This window comes from Harmonia axyridis, chromosome 1 (assembly GCF_914767665.1).
Source record: "Harmonia axyridis chromosome 1, icHarAxyr1.1, whole genome shotgun sequence".
Lineage (NCBI taxonomy): Eukaryota > Metazoa > Arthropoda > Insecta > Coleoptera > Coccinellidae > Harmonia > Harmonia axyridis.
In genome coordinates this window covers 65498407-65519872 of record NC_059501.1, presented here as the reverse complement: position 1 = coordinate 65519872, position 21466 = coordinate 65498407, and the positions used below count along the sequence as shown (strand labels likewise).

The 21466-nt window shown below is 34.2% G+C and overlaps 1 protein-coding gene across 7 annotated transcripts in view; it reads right to left on the bottom strand.

Annotated features, from left to right (window-relative positions):
- Window positions 1-21466, bottom strand: part of LOC123670909 (formin-binding protein 1) — a 91872-nt gene that overhangs the window by 70042 nt on the left and 364 nt on the right. The gene's annotated exons all lie outside the window — the stretch shown is intronic.

Below are 21466 nucleotides of genomic sequence, written 5' to 3'. Positions count from 1 at the left end.
AGTAACTATTTGTAACACAAAAATTTTCCTTTGTACCTCTACCTACTGGTAGAAAAATACCGCATTGCGGTGCCAACTTCACGCTTTTTTCGATTTTCCTCGTTTGAAGGAACTAGTGTTGGTGTTAGTAACTGTTTGTAACACAAAATTTTTTGTTTGTAACCCAACCTACCATGAAAAAATATAACTCCTAGAATGAGAAGTTAGCACCCACTCTTTCGAGAATGAAGTTTTTTTCTGCATTCGTTAGTTACTCGTTAGTAACTGTTTGTAATACCAAAATTTTCGTTTGTACCTCAAAGATTATGGTAAAAAAATATTGCATTCCGCTACTGAGATGCCATCTTCACCCTTTTTTTTATTTTTCTCGTAACAAAAAATTCAGTTTGAAAGTACATCATTAGTTACTGCTTGTAACACAGAAATTTTTATTCTAAACCTAACCTAACGATCGAGAACTGTTAAGAATAGACGTGCTAAATTCCCTATTAGGGGTAGTCATTTCCAATTACAGATTTTGCGAGGAACATTATTTCTGAATTACAAACGATGAATTACTGGAAGCCAAAAAATTTTGGTGTTACAAATAGTTACTAACGAATGCAAAAAAAAATTTTGTTTTTTGAAAAAGTGGGTGCTAACTTCACAAACACTATAGAGCCGTAAAACATATCTTAACAGGCCAATTGAAAAGTCCCCGGTCTACTGCAGTAAATTACATTTTTTTGGCAAAATTCGATTTTATTATTCAACATAGTTGCCTTCGAAGGCGATACATCGATTATAGCGATCTTCCAACTTTTCGATACGATTTTTTGGTACGATTTGACTTCCGCTTCAAAATAGGCCTCAGTTTCGGCGATTACTTCTTTATTGGAGCTTAATTTCTTTCCAGCGAGCATTCTTTTGAGGTCTGGCAACAGGAAAAAGTCGCTGGGAGTCAGATCTGGCGAATACGGTGGATGCAGAAGCAATTCGAAGCCCAATTCATGCAATTTCGCCAATGTTTCCATTGATTTGTGACACGGCGCATTGTCTTGATGAAACAGCACCTTTTTTTTTCAAAAGGGAACGTTTTTTAACGATTTCATCCTTTTAACGATCCAATAACGCTTTACATATAATAATCACTGTTGATGGTCTGGCCCTTTTGGAGGTAATCAATGAATATTATACCTTGCGCATACCAGAATACTGTTGCCATAACCTTGCCAGCTTACTGTTTCGTTTTTCCTCGCTTTGGATTCGGTTCATCGTGTGGAGTCCACTGAGCCATGTTTCATTCAATGAAGCATTTGAAGAAAAGTCATAATACACAACACAGACTTTCTGCCAATTATTGACTTGGAACAATAGACGGAAATTTAGTTGGCCTCACATTTTTGCAAAAAGATTTCGAATTTGGAAAGCTTTAAAACTCAGGAAGATCTTTGTATCATTGGACGATACAGTTTCACTATCTAGTTCAGAATATTTTCACTGCCTTGGAGCGAAATAAAAATGAAAATTTTTCTAGGGGAACTGGACGTCTGACAAAAAATTAAAAACGCTCTAGTAATGTAAACTTATGGTAGAATCTGAATCAGGTAGTGAATTTTTTAAAACGGGATGTACAGGGTGGTTTTTCAACCTTAAATTGAATCTGAACTTATCATAATTCCCACCCTGTATTTTTGAAAAAGTATTTGAATTATTGGAAGTAGAAAATTCTAAAAATTTCATCAATAATGATCAAGCCATACCAAAGTTATGATTAAAAAAAATCTGTCCAATCGGACAAATCACCTTGTAGACTCTCAATAAAGGTCCCCAACCATAAACCAACAATGGACTAGTTTAGTGATGTTGATAATACTATATTTGACACGATAGAATTAAAATATAGAGCGAAACTGATAAATCAGTGAAAAAATTTTGAAAATCCATCAATAAATGACTGAGAAATAGATTATTTAAATTTACGTATTTTAGCGCGGAACGTCTTTGGTCTGTGACGTCACGGCTCTTGCCTGTGATCGCTACACCATAAATTACGTTTAAATACTTAGCCGTACTTGTAGTTGTACATTGTAGTTTTAGATCGAGTTTTGTTTTTATGTCACCATAATGGAAGAAGGCTTCGTGAAATGACAAAGTGACAATTTGCCTAAAATAGATATATTCGCAGTGATGGAGTTTTTTTCTTCAAATCCATCTTATGTCAGTGCAGAAATAAAAGGAGTTAAACTTTTCAAGTAAGTATCTACTTTTGAGTTTGCTACATCATGGTTCAACTTATAACGATGATTTATTTAAAAAACGTTTCATAAACAGTTTGTAGTTGAGTACTGGTTGTTGAAGTCTATTAATGGCAAAACATATTTATGTGAGGAGTAAAATGTAAAAAGAGAAAAAAAGTAATTTATATGTATGTATATAGTAAGTTATTTCAGCCAAACGAACAAAACACGACACGAACGGCACAAGTGATTGTACACCAATGCATTCGTAAGCACTCTGCGAATACCAGTCGTCTAGTGTGTGACGTCACGCCACTTACACGTACTATGAAATTATTCTCCCAAGCGCAACTTCAAAGTCCCATAACTTTTTCATTTCTAGAGATATTTTAATGATTCTTCCAAATTTTTGTTTCATTTTACTTAAATTTTTAGAATTAATCCTTAACAAAAAAATGGAAACTAGTCCATTGTTTCGAAACTGCGTTGACTAGTGTAAACTTCTCCTAAAATTTGACGGTCTCCTCCGGAATCACCATGTATATGATTCGTAGCCGAGGCGATCGTTTCGAAATATTCACTGAAAAATGTGGCCTTGCACCGGGAAGGTTGGCCACCCTAGTTCTCAATGAAATTGCATGACAAGAGTAAAACTCATTATATTCAACATCTTGAGCTGCACCTCACGTCCTAATTCAAACATGGGGTGGAACGTGCTGCTACGCCTCGTCTACATTTACGATGACTCAAAAGCCGTGCCACCCCCCTTGAAATTCCGTATCCCGTTACGTCCACCCTATTTTTCTCTTCCCCAACCACATGGATAGAAGACACGCGTTCGTGACAATGATTTATGGAGATGTCAAGACGTTGCATCCAGATAAGGGAAGGTAAATATCATATCTTTTTATGGAACGCACCCGGTAAAATATCACGACTCTGTGGTTATGAGATAAAAGTATAGTCCATTCAGGAATTATTGACATCCCGGGTGGCTGTGGAAAACCGAAATTAAGTTGGTACTGGCTCATTCAGTAACATTTTGAATTGCAGATTTCGTGTTGGCGTTGGAAATGTCATTGACAGGAGGTTAGATTGTTCAGTTTGTTTGTGTTATTGGTTTTGATACAAGAAATTTTGAAACTAAAAAGTTTCATCAATTTCAAACACACATTAATTAGTTTCGAATTTTGTAGAAATAACTGAAAAGCATAGAAATAATCAGATTGACGGAAGGACACTGCTCTTGTTATAGAAAGATCAATTTTTCTGTGTTCATCAACAGTTGAAACCATAGAAATATTGAGACTCTTAGGTGAAAAGAGGTTTTTGGCCATTTTCTATTATTTATATTGATCCGAATCATACGATGTTATATATTTTTGAAATCAGGAAAAATCAAGCTTTCAGAAAATGACACAAAAATCTAGTGTTCCCATTTGAAAAAACATAACTTTGGGTCATAGCTTCGTAATTAAAAACCCTTTTGAAAATACGAGCGCGCCACTGGATTCTACGTAAAAAAGTGCCTCTATAATGTTTTAATTTCAGAGCTCTATCATCAGTATTAGCGGGGATATAAATGTTTTTCGATATCGCCATTTTTGCAATTTTCGCTTATAACTCGAAAACAAAAGAAGGTGGCCAAAAATGAATACTACCCTTGTTAGTTTCTCAGAAAAAGAGACCGAGAAATGGGTATCAGATTTTGTCTATCTCCTCTGGTTCAAAAGTTGTAGTGCTAAAACATCGAAATTTGCCCACCCTGTAGAGTTTCTCCAAACTCACTCTGTATATCTCTTCAAATATTGGGTCTAATAAATATTTCTACATCTTCTATTCATATTCAAGGAAGGCGTTTGACATTTCCACAATGGCCTGAAGAATTGTGATATGACGAAAAAAATAAAATTACGTATCTACCTATAAAAATATTGCATTTATCAACGATTTATCAGCGTGGGTACTCAATTTTAGGGAAATTACTTTTTTGATAAGAACGAATAGCAATAAAAATGTTCCATTCGGTATTGATTTTATAGGAGGTAAATATCTGGAATGTTGGAAATGTTATTATGCAGCTGAAATGTGATCATCTTGGAATAATGCAATTTTGTTCCAGAACTTAAGTCACAAATGAATCAAGTCAACGGAATCATTTATGTTTTGCCATTAAACTCAAGGTGCTTTCTTCACGTTTAGATATTGAATACAAGATCAAAGTTCAAGTGAATAATCGAAACAAAGAGATGCTTTGTCAATCATCAACCAAGTTCATATCGTCGGTTATAATCAAAAATAACAATTTCAATTTTCAACTTTATCACTTTTAACAGTAATAAAATGTTTGGTCATTATTTTCCATTAGTACAGATGATAGTTGTGTTCATTCTGAACATTTTTTCCTATAACATAACATAAGCGGTATTCGTTTCGTTACATGTTATTTTCATAAACCATTCCAAACGTTTAATATTGTAAAAAATACCAAAAGGTTTGTCTACCAACACTGGCCTAAAGAAGATTTGTCGGTTCTTTTCAAACCATTCATGATCTATAATTTTACATTACCAATTTTATTAGGATGTTTATAAACATTTGGAAGTGAAGGACGGCTAGAGCGACGTAGAAACTTTTCCACATCTTTACTTATTCAATCACATCATCAACTTAATAACTTGTTGATTGAGGTTTCCATAAAAACGTTTAAAATTTATACGTACCTTCCAACGTCTAAATATTCCATAAATAATGATACCTACTTATAAATGAATATTTCAACCTATTCAACTGTTAAATTGCAGTCAAGTGAAAAAAAAAGCTAAGAAATTTTCACCTCAGATTAACTAGTGAGTTGAATTTAGATCCACTCGGCATGACATAAATACAATAAAATTCCTTAATGACAAAAATGTATTAAGAAGTTAAATATTTATTCTGTTCTTTTAAATTGAGACTAGTTTGTCCTTATACGTAGGCTGCTAAGCAATTATAGCAATTAATAGTTAATTTATGCATGATTTAATATTAACCTATTTTTGTTTAGCATTAGAAAAAATTTTCACAAATTCAGGTTATATATTTTTTAAAAGGGAAAAAAACGATGCTATTTGTTATAGACAATTTTATTACTTTAAAAGTTTGTATTATAACTTCAAACCTAATTCGAGTGCATTAAAGAAATCCTTGAAAAATCACTCTTCATTATTATAGTTGGATATAAGTTATGTATGTTTATTTTATTTGTTTCTTCAATTTTTTATACTATATCTTATTGTTTTTTTTTTCATTTCTTTCGAACTTTCATTTTTGAATTGGGTTCAATGGAATCGTTTTTTTTCTATATATTGTAATAAAACCTCGAATTATGTAGATATTTGTGAATGCAGTAGTTGACTTTAAATCGTCTGTTGTATTCCTTGTCTGTCATAAATAAATAAATAAAAAACAAATGCTGACACCAATAGATTCTACTGAAAAAAGTGTAGAATGGTTTTGTTTCATGTTCATAGCAGCAATAATAAAGAAGTTATGAGAACATTTCATTTCACGCCACTTTCCAATTTTCCCTTATAACTTGAAAACAGTTGAATGAGAATTTTTTTCTATAAATCAATAAGATAACGGTTAGGCATAGGAAAAAACATAAAGTAGAAATAATATCATATCTTTTTGTCAAACTCGCAATGCTTTTTGCATATTATTCCACTACGCTCATTGGTGTGTTGAAATAACTGACCTTATTCGAAATATGTATATCAAAGCAATCGCAATATGCGCTGTTTAAATTGAATTTTTCGCAGAGTAGGTATTTCCAGATTCCATTCTCATTCGTGAGGTATTACGTTTATTATTTGGTTTATAAACACATTCATTCATTCATGGTTAATCTAGGATAACACATGTAAGTGGTTTGTGATTCAATAACTTTAAAGGTGCGCAGCAATATGCGCAAGCTATACCTAAGGATTTTCCAATCGTTTAGTGAGGTAACTGCTAACTTTACCTTCAACTTCTAAGGAGTGGGTCATTTGAAATTTGCATTTTTGATCGGCTATAAATAAAAAACTGATAAATGATTTTTGAAAGTGGTAAGTTTATTAGAAAGGTTGAACCATGAAATTTACGAATGACAAACAATATCGCTCAAGACTGCCCATACAGTAGCCCATTCGATCAACCCAATTTTTCAATACATTGTCGATTGTTTGGGGTTCAATCTCACACATGGCAACTTCGATTTCGTGTTTCAAGTTTCAATGCATCAATCATTCCTGGATAGTTAGCCACTTCTCCTTAAAGGATCCCCTCAAAAAATAGTCCAACGGAGTCATATCACAGCTCTGAGGTGGCCAAATTACATCATCATTTCCACTGATAATTCGATTTTCTGTGTATAATATTGTTATGTGAAAATTCATAAAAAAACAAATGTTTTTCGGAAAATTATATCATGCATATATTAATTCTTCAATAATGACGAACCCTTTGAAATGAATAATAGTGAAAACCTCATATAAATCGTTGGTCTCTAGCCTTAAATAAAGCGTACCAATTTTCCAAATGATTGCTGAAAAAAGGCTTAAACGAAAAACATAATTTCACGACGTTCGAAAATTGTATGAGGTGTCCCAAATTAGTTGTCTAGCAAGGGGATCTCAAACCCCTTTGACCTAAAAAAAAAAATGAATGACATGAAAAACATCCTATAGACGCTTTTTTAGTAAAATCCATTGGTGTTATGATTTTTTTTATTACCATTAGTTTTGATGTTATAATACTAACTTTTGTTTTTCTAAATGTTTGTTAACCATTTCTATAACAAATAAAATTGCTTAATATTAGCTTTTTCAAAAATATAGAACATGATATATAAATTTCTTATCAAACTAGAGAGATCATCAAAAGTTTCAGTTTCACTCGGCTTCAAAACGTAGTATGTATTTTGCTTTTGAAAATTAAAGGTTCGATAAACAGCTAGATATTTGACAATAATGATAAGAAACGAAAGAGAAAAATATCATTATACGAATGCACTCTCGAAAAAAGGTTTGAAAGGTTTTTTGACAATTATTCATAGCCATTGAGATGATATTTGCTAACTTCATATTCAGTTAGTAGAGTTACATCTATGAAAAACTGGAAGCGAGACAATTTTTTTTTTCCCGACAAATTCTCCACAATCATTGCAATAGGCTAATTTTTTATGCGATAGGCTTTGCTGATTTTATATATATGATATAGAGTGCGCGACAAAATTATGGAACAAATTCATTTTCTCAGAAGAAAAATATTTGGCAACAAAATCCGGAAACAGGTCAAATTTTGTTTCACTTTTACCGAATTTTTATTGATTTCTGAAGGATTTTTGTTGTACCCTGTCCCTATCAACCCTCTAAATTTTTTGAATAGGAAAAGTGGGTCATGTTGTAGTTTTTTGGCAAGGTCTTTGTATTTTCTTTACAGGCGTGCAGAAATTTTTAAGAAAAAAAATGTTTTTAAATTAGTTAGTTCAGAGAGGTTTTCAGTATGTGCACTTTGTCATGGCTCATTTACTTTGAGACGATGGTATCTGATGAAATTTAGCACCGAGTGAAAGTCAACCATTACAGTTTTGTTTATGCACAACTTTCAACCCCCTCACGTGTCAAGCGCTTTGATTATTGCATCCAGAACGATGATGGTCATTTTGAACATATAATTTAACTTATCTTGTAATGCACAATGATTCTCCGGGTGGTACTTCAATGTCATTCCATTTTTTTCACCATTAAAGGGTTCGTAGGGGTTGAAAGTTGTACATGAACAAAACTGTAATGGTCGATTCATTCGGTGACAAATTTCATCAGGTACCATCCTCTCAAGGTGAATGAGCCATGACAAGGTGCACACACTGAAAATCTCTTTGAACTAACTAATTTTTCAAAAAAAAAAATTTTTCTTGAAAATTTCTGCACGCCTGTGAAGAAGATACAAAGACCATGCCAAAAAAGTACCACTTTCCTTATTCAAAAAATTTAGAGGGCTGATGGGGATGGCATAGGGTGCAACAAAAATCCTTCAAAAATGCATAAAAATTTGGTATAAGTGAAACAAAAATTGACCTGTTTCAGGATTTTGTTGCCAGATATTATTCTTCTGAGAAAATGAAATTGTTCCATAATTTTGACGCGCACTGTATATGTATATATCATCGATTCCAATTTAGGACCATTATCGGCTCAAAATTCCAGGCATTTTAACAAAATCATTGCCCGCTGTTCAAACGCGCAAAAACCAAAATCGCAGCAGTCGCAAATTACATCGCGAGCATGGCCATAGAAAAACATTAAACAAAATTACTTATCTCATAACTCAAGAAATGAAACATCAACCGGTTATTATAATGCCATCAATAAGCACTGCGTCCTTTCATTCAACTGATTACTCACTCATCCGCTGGAAGAATGCACAAAAAAGAGAAATCCGATTCATTTTTCTGTTTGAAATCTCAACCGGAAACGCACTTGCTCCTAATAGGAACGGTGCTTCCCGACTCTTTGTCATCTGACACAAGATACCAGTCCTTCAATGATTCATGTTAGACAATGTATAAGTAATGGTAGACAGCATTTGTGAGGCTAAGTGGAATAACATTCCATCGGTGTTCTGAATACCGAACTCCAAATGCAATTTTTGCGGAAACAAAAAACACGGAAAATTTTACAATATGGTTTCTTAATAATCCTTATCTCATAAAATATCCAAATAATTGAAACAACAATCTTTATCAAATCAACACGGTAACCACGATTGCTTGTGGTAGAGATCTGTTGCACATACTAGTAATATTCAAAGGAGAATATAAAAAAAAATGTTAAACTTCGAAACGATAAAAACTAGGACTTTGCGTAATATATCAAATAGTATATTGCGCAACAAGTGGGGAAGTATCAATTTTTCTCACGAGTTTGGAAGTTTGTGGCACGAACCTGAGAGGCGAGTGCCGCAAACACACGAGTCTGAAATAGTACATTGCGCAACAAGTGGGGAAAGTTCGATTTTTTCCACGAGTGGGTAAATTTGTGGCACGAGCCTGAGACGCGAGTGCCGCAAACACACGAGTCTGAAATTGTATATTGTGCAACAAGTGGGGAAAGTCCAACTTTTCTCACGAGTGCGCGAACGCACGCGTGAGAAAATAACTTTCTCCGCATGTTGCGCATTCTACTTTTCCTACAACTGCACAAATTAAAATATTTCGAGTAATGTACCTAATTCCATTCAAAATGGCCTTCGTTGACAGAATCTGTTCATTTATTGCGTTTCCATACAAACGACTTCTGAAAATAGTATATTGTGCAACAAGTGGGGAAAGTCCAACTTTTCTCGCGAGTGTGGAAACACACAACGAGAAGAGGACTTTCTCCACATTTCGCACACTATACTTTTCCTACAACTGCACAAATTTCAATAATTCAAGTAATGAACTTGATTCAAATCAAAATGGCCTTCGTTGACAGTATGTGCTACTTTATGGCGTTTCCATAGAAACGACTCTAAAGCTCAATTTCATTGGTCTACCAAGCGAGGTGTGGGTAAAGTGCCGTGAGAAATAATATTTCCCATAGTATGAGCAATACATAGTTTTGAAATTGGATAAGTTATGAAGAATACGCTACTTTTCATAGCAGTTGTAGGAAAACCCAATTTCATTGGTCTACCAAGCGAGGTGTGGGCAAAGTGTCTTGTGGAATTATATTTCTCACATTATGAGCAATACATAGTTTTGAAACTCAGTAGGCTATGAAAAATACGCTACTTTTCATAGCATGTTGGAAAATATCATATTCAGTTCCATCGCGGCAATATTTTATTTCAATCTCATTCTTATTTGACGTTTCTAAGTCCTTGAGAACTAATTCTTTCAATGCTTGATTTTACCCTTGAAAATGTTGTATCGTATTTCTCACCTTGGACTATCAATGAGATATACCAATTTTTTTCTAAAGCACCTGGGCGCCTAAGGTTGTTTAGAACGGAAGAGAACGTGAAACTTCAATTTGTCTGTTCGTGATGATCCCGACCCCTCCATTCGGAAGCGTGCGAGTACTTTGAATATGCATCAACGCTACACCGCATTTTGCAAAGATCTAAAGCTGCACTCTATAAAATTCAATTGGTGCAAGAATTGAAACCCCAAAATTCTGAGGTCAGAATTCGTAGCCCAGGCAATTGAACACTACACTCTTTTATTCGATATTTGGATTCTACACATTCAAACGCGTAAAGTTGAAGAATTTTGAAGGGTGTTCAATTTTTTTCACAAACGAATAATAAAACCCAAAATTAGTCATGAAGCATAGACTTGACGACAGATGGTGGTTCCCACTTTATTTACATTCGACCATAAGCGCAACATTTGAATAACAAAGGCTGAATAAAAATAATTGTTAATCATGGAGGTGGCAGTTTGCTTTCAATTCATTTTCATTGAATATCACGATGGGAATTCGATTATGCGATGTTTCATGGAGAGTCTAAGAAACTTCATTGTGATGTTTCCTTTGTATGGAGAGTTAACGAACTCCTCGTCAAGTGAATCCAGAATTTAAAAGAGATGAATATCTACATTATTAGCATTGGCTACGCTCAACTCGTAAAGCATACGGATTTCATCCTGAGCCGACGCGGTTATTAAGTTATTTCGGTACATTATATGGTGGTACATTATTATTTCACACATTTACAGTAACTAGGTTACATTTTAAGGCTCGTACTTGAGAGTATTAGCAGCAAATTGCGTTCTCTCCATCCGCGTATTTGATTTTATGCAGGGTTTTCCAAAAAGAGGTTTCATTTCGAATAACCCGGTATCTGGGAAGCAGTCATCTTTTGACAATTCACTATAATAGTATATTGTGCAACAATTGGGAAAAGTCGAACTTTTTTCGCGAGTGTGGAAGTTTGTGGCACGAGCATGAAAGGCGAGTGCCGCAAACACACAACGAGAAGAGGACTTCCTCCACATTTTGCACACTATACTTTTCCTACAACTGCACATATTTCAACAATTCAAGTAATGGACTTGATTCAAATCAATATGGCCTTCGTTGACAGTATGTGCTAATTTATTGCGTTTCCATAGAAACGACTCAAAAGCACAATTTCATTGGTCTACCAAGCGAGGTGTGGGCAAAGTGCCGTGAGAAATAATATTTCCCACAGTATGAGCAATACATAGTTTTGAAATTGAGTAAGCTATGAAGAATACGCTACTTTTCATAGTAGTTGTAGGAAAAATAGTTTTCTGAATCTACCGACCGACCGAACAAATGAAATACGTAATTAATAGTTTATCGTCAAATCATCATTGATCAGACAAATTTTTCAATTATGGAAAAAGTACCCCCTCGAGCGGAACTCGAACCCGCAACCTCCGAATAACTAGTCCGATGCTCCAATCACTGAGCCACCGAGAAAGTAGAACATTCTCCGCAACGAGGAACCACTAATTCCAGAATTGAGTGTTAGTATGTCTTACGAACTATATTAAATAATTATTTAATATAGTTAACCTTAACCCTTGCGAATTCGCAAGGGTTAAGGAAAGTTTAAACTGCCAAAAGGCACCTTAATAACATCAGTGATCGACTCCCATCAACCTTTCTTCTCGCATCGTCGACATATAGCGACTTCAGCTTGATTCGGGATTCTGAGTCTGATAAAAATAGTCAAAATTTTGCATTAAACTAAATTACTTCTGGATCGTCGTGAAGCACCTTCTAGTCCGGCAAAAGTGAAACTGGTTGAGCTGAGACAACTTAGTGATGTGAAGAATCTAAACCTTGTGCGTCGCTCAAGAACAACTGAGAATATTGCTGGTGTTGTAATTGGACCTTACACATTCGAAAAAGAGACTGGTGCAACTGTTACGGTGCGCCACCGAGCTATGATTAAGGGTTTTTTATGACCGGAATGGGAGCATATTGATGTGGATGACGTTAAGCTACGTGCCACACAAGCAACGAATTAATCACAATTTTACAAGAAACGTTTCTTGGCTATGTTATGATCACAAAGGGCCACCGAGATCTTGAGATTTAACAGAATCGTACTTTACCCGTTCTACTCGTTTGTGAACTTTCTGATCGGAAGGTGAGAGGGCGAGAGCGTCGCGCAAACTGACAGCCAAGTTTCACGCAAGCGACTGTCATCTTTCGAAAAACTTTTGAGTTTTTGACTTTCAAACACTATTTTAAAAAGCCAGTAGATTAAAATAGTAATTATATTTTTTATTGTAGCAGAGTGGAGAATTGTGGAAGTTGATGTATTAAGAAAGTTTTTTTCGACACTTGTAAAGTGAATTTTTGTAGTCTTTTTATTTGAGGTAAAAAGAATTCTTGGAGAAAAACTCATTTTTCGGTAAGCTTTATTGACAGTTTGTTGAAGTTTACTATTAATGTTTGTTATAAGTTATAATCAAATTGTAGTTTCTCGAGAATGGCTATGGTAGTAGCCGAAAGCTTGGATTTATGAAAGAAATAGTGTTTCACAGATCATTGGAGGATTATTATCCTTTCCCGATACTGACTATCTTTTATAGAGATTGTCAATCGATATTCAACATAACAAGTGTTTCAAATCAAGAGGGAATACCACCACGTGACTGCTCAGCAAAACGAAATTATAAATTTTTCCTCCCGCAACCACCGATTTTTATGGGAGTTTTCATATAATTTCTTTGAACAATAATCTACATTGTCGAATGACAATATTTTTGATTTAAACTATTTGACAATATTTTTATTTGCGAAATGTTGATAACTTTTCGTTTTACAATGCGATTACCGTTCCTCTTATTAATGTTATGAGTCGACCGTCGAACAGTGCTGCCTTCTACTCATATGCTCCGTAAAAAGAAAGAAGATACAGTGAATGTACAACTTCGTATACCGTACAAAGTTTGGTCATCACAGTAGCGCCAGAGGGGAAATTAATGGGTACCTAAAGCGGAAAGCCACGTCGAGTTAATTCCTCTAAAGCCACCTGCATAAAGGCAATGTATCGTTTCCATTGAAAAAAAAATAAATGAAGTGAAGTCTCAATCCTAGCTAGATGTTATTTTTTTCGTAGACAGCGTTATGACGCAGTGGAGGACCCTTTACAATTCAGCGATACCACAACGATAACGAATCGATCATTCACCTATTGTTATTCAACAAGAACACCTGAAAACATTGAACTGGAACTTCCTACCCCACCAACCCTCTTCTACATATATCACCCTTTTTACTAACACCTGTTTAGATCGGTGACGCATGGCTTGGTTAAACGGCGCATAGGTTCATATGGGAACCAATTGTATATACAAGGTGTCTCAAAAGAAAGAATATATTTGTTTAGCTTGCGCTAAGGGTGATGTTAATCGGTAGCTTAGCTCTTAGGAATTTAATCGCTATGTAGGGTTTTTCGGCAGCGGATCACGCGTTGTGCGTACGCGAATTTGATAAAAATGGTAATTCTGCGACTATAGCGCGAATAGCTCCAATTTTGAGGTTTTCGTCAGTTAAATGATGAACGGCCTTCCATTCATTTCATTCGAAAATGTGTGAAAATGTTTGAGGACGTTCAACATCACGAGTAGATATTCCAACTATGGGAATCCAAGGTTATTGAGAAGGGAGGACAATTATGGAACAGGTGAATTTCACCAGAACATGAAAAATTTAAGAAAATATCAAAAAATAAATGAGTAAAACACATTTACTTATGTGGGGTGATTCACCGCGATGGCCTTTATGGAAAACTAATCTTAATTTTGTGCTGAAAATTTGCATGTTGGGGTTGGGAGACATTGATCTATCTCCCTAAAATATTTTCAGATCTTTACTACTTCCGGTTATACCAGAAACATACTACTACTTCTACATTTCAAATGGCCCACTCAGTATATTATTGCATCATTAGATAGCTCTTTTTTTGGTGACAATTTCAGCTATATGACATACCTTGGGTAAAAACTCAACGGTTCATGATGAAAAAAATGAGTGCAACGAGGATTCACATTTTTTTGAATATTTCTGCAGAAATTTTTTTTTTCGAAAAACCCTTTATCATTGTCGTCAGTTCTGCAAATACGTAGTATTATAAACCTATTCGCGGTTTGACTGAAAAATGTACAGGGTGTTTATCAGAAGATCATGAACATGGACTACTCAAATTCATCAAAACTCAAGATTTTCAAATTGGAACCTATATTTTTTTGTTATTTCAGTCAGTGCTACGTAAAAAAGAGTGGAGAGTTACTTAAGCAAATCATATACCCAAAATGAATACTTTAAGAGTTATCGAGAAAGAACATTGAATGAGGAAAAACCGCAATTTCTAACTGTGTGGGCTTCCGGAAAACACAGGAAGAAACTAAAATTCGATGTTTCGATAACAAATTTGACATTTCAAGAATTGTAATATAATATTCGTAATTGAAAATTGTATTGGTTTATGGATGTCTCAACAATCCCAACGAAAAATTAGTTACAATTCATGAAATGTAAAATTCAGTTATCCAAACATGGAATTTTATTTTCTTCCTGTGTTTTCCGGAAGTCACAGACTAATCTACACAGTAAGGAATTACGATTTTTCCTCATGTAAAGTTCTTCCTGGATAACTATTGAAATATTCATTTTAAGTATAAGGTTTGCTGAAGTGCTTTTTTTGTACGTATAATCGACTGAAATAATGAAAAAAAAGGTTTTAATTTGAAAATCTTGAGTTTTGATGAATTTGAGTTGTCCAAGATGTTCATGATTTTCTTGATACCCTGTATATTTCTGACCCAAACTGCAAGCTGTCTTATAATACTACGTATTTGCAGAATCGAAAATGAAAAAGGTTTCTTCTAAAAAAAAAAAATTTCTGCAGAAATATCCAAAAATATTCGAGTCCCCGTCGCCACAATTTGTTTCATATGAATCCCATTAACTCATGAACCGTCGAGTTTTTACCCAAAAGTATGGCATATTGCTGAAATTGTCATCAAAAAACTATCTAATGATGCAATAATATACTGGGTGTAACATTTGAAATAAGGAAGTAGTAGTCTGTTTCCGATATAACCGGAAGTTGTTGAGACCTGAAAATATTTTAGGGAGAAAGATCAATGTCTCAAAACCCTATGTGCAAAGTTTCAGCCCAAAATTATGATAAGTTATCCATGAACTTCTAATAGGCTATCACGGTGGATCACCCTGTATAATGTGATGTGGTCTCCAAGAGTGCATCTGGCGCATGAATGGAAAAGCTTCGTACTTCACGACAGTGCTCTCCTATTTCTAATAAAATAATATCATTCGAAAATATATTGCAATATGAAGTTCATATTTGAGACATCACGTATACTCCCTCCGAAAGTGTTCATTACCTCTGAGACCCAAAATAAAATTAACACGGAATACGATGACATCGAACACGGGCTGAAAATGAAGCGTCGCCTACGATAGGGCTAGGGTTATACACCGGGGAGGTAGGGGGACAGGTAACCAGATAGCGTTTCCGGCAGATGCTTCAGTAATCAGTCGGAATGGAGGGGTATTTTTTCTGCGCTTTTCACCGCAATATTACTGGTGTGTCTCATTCAAATCACCGACCACAGATAATGCTTTCCCTAATTCTGTGGTTATTCCGTTCATTCTGCCACATCTTGCAGAAAAAAATCGTGCGATAGTATAGCAGATTCGCACAGATTTCATGGTTATATTGTATTATAATATGTTGGTACGATTTATCTATTATCTGTCAAATTTCTGATACAGAAAACTGTTCTGCCAACCCATATTTTTCAATGCAAAAATCACTGAACGATATTTATGGAAATATTTCATTGATTTCAATGAAAATTCTTGAATAATAAAAAATATAGTTTCTAATTTGAAATCTTGAGTTTTGATGAATTTGAGTTGTCCAAGTTCAAGATTTTATAAATGCCGCCCTGTACATTTTGGTCCAAACCTAAAGAATCTTTTGGAATACTACGTATTTGCAGAATCAAAAAAAATTTTTTTAGCATTGTCTGCCGGAAAATTCAAAAAATGTAAATCCTCATCGCCACCATTTTTTTCATAAGAATCCCATTAACTCAAGAACCGTTGAGTTTTCACCCAAGGTATGGCATATTGCGAAAATTGTCGTCAAAGAAGCTACCTCATGATGCAATAATATACCGAGTGTGCCATTTGAAATAGGGAAATAGTAGTCCGTTTCCTGTATAATCGGAAGTTGTAGAGATCTGAAAATATGCAAATTTTCATCACAAAATTATGATGAGTTTTCCATAAACGTCTAAAAGGCCATCCTGGTGAATCACCCTGTATATAACTATTCCCCATGACTACAGTAGAATATATGGATTCCAAAACCTTTAAGAAAGAAAAAACGAATCTTTCAACAGAAAAGGTATTGACTTTGTTGACGAAAAAGTCGAGTTTCGAAACTGGTTAGGCCCCGAAACTTGAGGTACTGTATAAGTACCTCAGAGTGATAAACATAGAAAGAGGGAGAATATGTCATTTTCAGTAAGCAAATTTTGTCCCCAACATAAAGTATCAAATTTCACATGAAGCGCGTGGAAATGAGAACATATCAGTGATATGATATTTCACTCAATTCCGAGTTTCTCCACAAAGAACGCACTTCTTATGTCCCAAAGTGAATCAACATTTCATATCAACTCAAAATAAATTGATATAAATACCTAAATATATCAGAAATTCAGAAAACAAACTTCAAGCACGCCAAACGACGTGAAACAACCGATGACAATAGGAGAGCAAAAGTTGCCAAACCTTGGATTTAAGGATAAGTTGCTACAAATGTAAATTCATCTCGACTAGAAGATACTGACCGATTACCAAGAGCATTTGGTTCCTCGAGTGAATTCCCCAGAATGTCACCATTGCAAATTGGCGCCCGAGCAGGGACCTGGGTACCGATTCATAAAGATCCCTAGGGAGCTAGGGAGAAGGAGCCAAATTTTAGGCTCCGCCCTAATTGAAGTAGGAAGAAGGGGGATCGACGTTGCCAAATTGAAGGGCGAACTTTGAACTATTTTTCTGTGACATTAACAGAAAAATAAATAATTTATATTTTTTATGTCTATCTCAATCTAAAATAAATCTAGCACCTATAAATATGGAAAAAACAAATGGATAACAATAACTAAAGCTTTAAATTATATTTTGATAGTAATTCGAGGTCACTTTTACTGTCATACAATAATTCCACCATTGCCAAATATACATATTACATTGGATCTATTTTTCAATTCAATACATTTATTTCGATTTTCCATAATAAACCATGAGTGATATATATATAAACTTACTGTATTTAACATAAGCAGTAAAATGAGCTAATTATAAATTATAATAATACCAATAATCGAATTTTGAAGAGACACCCCACGTGTGCATCTTTGACATTTGTCACAGAGAATGTCGTTTATGTCACAGCGTTGCCAAGTTTGTATCGCAATGAAAACCGCTGGGTCCAAGGCAGCGGATTTGAAATCAATTTTTTTCGTCTAAGAACCGACAACGTTGTAGGTTGTATCAAAAGTTGCCTATCATAAAATGGTTTTTAATTTATTAGAATATGACGATTGAATCAAAATTTATGTTTAAAATGAAAAATACATCTAAATATCAACAATTGAACAAATTATGGTAATTTTGCATCTATATCGGGGGCTTGAGCAGAGTGGGCGTGGCTCCTTCTCCCTAGCTCCCTAGGGATCTTTATGAATCGGTACCCTGTTCCTTATCAATAAAAACGACCGAAAAGGTCTTTAGAGTGATTTTGAGGAATATTTGTGTTGGTGAATATGGAGGTGAACAATTTGAGAGTGGAGTAGTAGGGAGTTGAATGCTTGCTGGACACAAAAAGTGCGACACAGAACGCGCAGTTCTATTCCATGGAAAGAAACACTGAGAAGAAATCGAATGATGCCAGTCGAATCCTGAGAATATTCTGCTTATTATAAATTCGACAATTAGGAGAAATATCGGATTCCAAATATTCAAATTTGCATATTTAATCGGGAATCACTCAAATAAATATATTTCATTCAATATAATATACATTCATAACGATATAGTAAAATTTAGATATGAAAATATATCACAATCCGACAATGTAATCTAACCATGTTGGGGACATGTAAAAATTTCGTATCCTCCCTCTATCTATGTTTATTACTCTATGATTAGTACCTAGATGGAGAGACGATCAAACTAGTTGCAGAAGAGTACCTTCGATTCGATGCAAAATCTAATAAATATAGTTAATGAATTAATGTCTTCAATAAGTGACTTTAGTTCTGTATGTACATGCCCTCAACCTCAAATGCTATACATCAGTTCAAGCCTTGCTTCATCTTCTGAAAAGCATTCTACTATTATTCTTCTCCGGTTTTTAATTTTAATAATTGCCAAAATACCATAAATATTACTGTGTAATATTCCAAAATACCCTAAATATAAAAGAGTTGTTGACTTTTGAGATATGCTTATGTTTGTGTCGTTCCATTGAGAAAAAAATCAATTTCTTCAATTTAATCCAATAGTTTGTTACACGGTCCGAATGAAAATCCAATCATCGTGTTTCGTGTTATTTTTTCGGTTATCATTAGGGACCGAATTATATACAGTTGCATATTCACTTATGCAATTGACACACAATTCATGGCATATTTTATCAAATAGCTAAGTATGCTGCATATTTTTGGTGCATTTTAAATATTTTTCAGTAGAGTACCTACAAATAAAATGAAAAATTTCAAAGAAGCCGACTAAAACTATTACCGAAATGTTTTTAGAACGGATGTAGGCCCTTAAAATGTCTCACCAGATAAAGATATTTTGCAGCATTCCTTCAACTAGGTAATAAAATTACCCATGTTCTTCTTAACGATCGGCAAAAGGAATGTTCTGAATTTCAGAGTAACTGAAATATTATATTTTCGTTACAGTCGTACTTATCTTCACATTTCAGCCAAAATTATTATTACGAGGCAAACAAGAGATTAGTTGATTAGTTCGATAGGATGTCAGTCCAAATTTTCTCGATTAGCACTTATGAATTTCTCTCAAATATCTACAAGTATTAGAGAACTTGAAACTCTTGGTCTGCCATTGACCGATTATATTCATTCAATGACTAAAATCCGCCATTTGATCAGTAACTTTGACATTGAACTTCATCTGGCTTGATCAGAACCTTAACAAATTCAAGCAGAATATCGAAAAAAAAACAATATTTCAGTTAGGTACAACAGAACTGACCAAGTTGAAATTTTGCGTGTATAAAGAATATAGAAAAATTCGTGGTGAAAGGGTCATCAGAATCTTAAAAATTCAAGAAAATTATCGAACAAAAAAAAAAGAAATACTGACGTGAAGTCAGGAACTTTTGAACACTTGTTCACTCACTCATGCGACAATTGCATTATTGGAAACAGTTATGTGTTCTTCAAGGACACAATTGTCGCATGAGTGACGAGCGCTCAAAAGCTCTTCACTTCTTGTCAGTGCTTTCTCAATTTATTTTATTCGAAGCAATATAAAAAAAAACTTCACATTGCTTATCTTCGAAATCACTGTACAGTTGAACCCGAGGTTGAACCTCAAACCAAACCTGCCAATTCTAACTATCTTTTTCTTTTGAAAGTTATCGCGATTACGACCGGTTGACAATTCAGATAATTTGAACACGAATTCTTCACGAGTGACTCTCAACCTAATCGTTTCAGACCATTTCCGGCTCGAAATCATTAACATTTGGCAAAAATTTACGCATCATTGTTATCTATATCAAACGCTCTTAATTGTAAACATCAAAATTTCCAGCGAGAATTGAACCAATTTTTAGAATTCCATTATATTACAAACATTTTCAAATAATGATTAGTCTACGACAACATTGTTGTCATTCAAAATTTTGGATTTCTTAAGATCTTTGTGAAAGATGTGTTGGAGCATAGGTACGAATAAATTATTGCAATTGAAAGAATAGCCAAAAACTTATTAATTTGTGAAGATCTTTCGAAAAATACAAATATGTATTGGAATTACAATGCATTATTCATGGATTTTACAATACAAATCAGTTTTAATTCTATGATGGGTCTAAAAATGACTTGAAATCAAACGTAGCAATTTATTTCAATCTAGCAATGAGAAATTTGGGAAATCCATTATATTCATGGTACCTATGAATATTGTGAAGAGTCGCTAGAATATGAAAAGTATTGATAAGTAGACCAATCTTTAGATTCTTCATGAATTACCTAAAGAATCTAGGAATGAATATTTTCAAAAACCTACTATCCAAAAGATTAACTAAAAAATTTCAGGAATGTTGAAATTCGTGAATCAGAAGGAAGGATAAGCAATAACCTAATTATGGTTCGCATTAAATTTATATAACTAGAAATATGTACAAGAAAATCTCTGAACAAATAACTACAAATAAAAATTTGAGATAAGAATCAAATAACAATTAAAAAAACAAAAGAAAGTTTGAAAAGAATACATACAATTTCGAAATCATTATCGGTATTCAAATACACAATTACGAGACAGATAAAAATTCTATCATTCCTTTTATATGTGTATAAAAGGAAAGATAAATGGATAGGTGTAAGTGTCATTTCCCGGCAACAACAATTTTTGATAGTTACACAATGGTTCCATTGCTCTCATTTGATGATTCATCAAATGGAATGGTTAGATTGTTTGATATCTTTAGGGTTAGCATGACCTACCCCTAACCGGCGCATGCTCTAGGATTTCCCAGATAAATTCTCAATACACCCAAATCCACTCCCGGAAAATCGGATTTTCTAATAAGTTTCGGACGAAGATGATTCATAACGAAGAAATAAAAGAAGCTTCAAGAACCGTCAATGCAGAAACAAGAACGAGTTCTCGGAAATATGAAAGCATCGTGACCAGTTCCAGTACGAATTTAAAAATAACCGACTGTTGGACAATTCAATAAATCAAAAACGCAAATGTGTTGCTAACCTCAATTTGATATCAAATCTAGCTGAAATTGGTTAGCAAAGCTTCTGGTGCGTTTTAAATGAACAGAAAACCAGTTTCATTCGTCTTAACACTAGTTAAAGCATTGAGCAAGTGGTTTGGATTGCTATTCTAAAAATCTGATTCACCTGTCTGGAAATATACGTGAATAAAATAAGGAGACGG